Source organism: Poecilia formosa, unplaced genomic scaffold, assembly GCF_000485575.1.
Source record: "Poecilia formosa unplaced genomic scaffold, Poecilia_formosa-5.1.2 Scaffold1734, whole genome shotgun sequence".
Lineage (NCBI taxonomy): Eukaryota > Metazoa > Chordata > Actinopteri > Cyprinodontiformes > Poeciliidae > Poecilia > Poecilia formosa.
This window is the reverse complement of record NW_006801673.1, coordinates 1-1,499: the sequence shown is the minus strand read 5'-3', so window position 1 is coordinate 1,499 and position 1,499 is coordinate 1.

Below are 1,499 nucleotides of genomic sequence, written 5' to 3'. Positions count from 1 at the left end.
TTCAGTTTTTCAGGTAGCAGTAATTTGTAGTGTCAGTTAAAGAGTAACAATTTATTTTAAAGAAATTCTGCTGTGAGGTCATTAATCTGCAGATCTACTTGATCTACTTGATAACATTTCTAACTGAAAAAACATTATCAAGTGTTTTGTCACATTTATAACTCTTAAATATCAGAACCTTCTTAATTTCTGTGATATGAATAGTTGATGTGATTCCATTTGACTGCACAAAAGAAAACCTAATTTCATTGAGGTCATTTATAAAATGTGTTCTGCTTTAAGTCTTTTCAGATCATAGACGTAAAAATGATTAAAAATGATTCTTCAAAACTGTGTGTCAGATGAGAAGCAATAAGAATTGACCCTTATTATAATAAATCCAGAATCAAGCATTAATGAATGAATTTGTTCCAATATTTTCCTGAGTACATCTTTGTAATTTACTAAGTTTGCCATATTTTCCTGTGTCAAACTTACTAAGTTATTTTAACCAGGGCTAACACAACAATAAAGATTCTCATGAAATTTATTTTTCCTGTTTTTCCCTCATGTGGCTATGAGAATAAATCTGGTTTATTGTTTAACAATGATTAAAATACATGTTGGTGTTATTGCCAGTTTTCTTTGATCTCATGTCATGTTGTTTAAAGTAAAAACATGGAAAATGTTTCGTAACTTTTCAAAAATCAAAGTTACTTCAACTGGACTCAGCAGTTTTCCTCCTCCCAGCTGGAACACTGCTGATTATGTGGATCAAAATCTAATATTTTCTGTCTTCATGGTGTTTTCTTTACAGCCCTTAAATACCAGAACTTTCCTAATTCATGTGATCTGAAATGATGATGTGCTTCCATTTGATTAATTGCCCAAAATATCTCATTTCATTCTGGTCATTGAATGTTTTCTACAAATGAAAACATTTGTTTTTAAATTAGATTTATTACATCTTAGATGTAAAAAATGATTGAAAATGATTCAAAACGTATGAGTAGTAGCAAGAATTTCCCTGCTGCTGCTTCCGTTCTTCTGTTTACTATATATCTGATCTATAAAGTGTGTGTTCAGTGAACTGTATCAGTGTTTGCTGCAGAACAAAGTTCAGTTTCTGTTCATTCAGACTGCGGGGGGGTTTTGTACGATGATTTTTCACTGTGTGAACAGATACTGACTGTTGATGTAATGAAAACTCTGACAGTAATAAACTGCAGCATCTTCAGCCTGAACTCCACTGATGGTCAGAGTGAAGTCTAATCCATTTCCTGCTCCACTTCCACTGAATCTGGAGGAGATTCCTGAAAATCTGTGTGATGTTACATAGATTAGAGCTTTAGCAGCTTCTCCAGGTTTCTGGTGGTACCAGGACAGGCAGACCTGTGAACCGATGCTGCAATCAGATGTTGAAAGTGCCCGCCTGGCCTTACAGTCAATAGTGACCGTCTGACCAAGCTTCACTGATTTGGCTTCTGATTGAGTCACAACAACATTTTGTCCTTCAGATC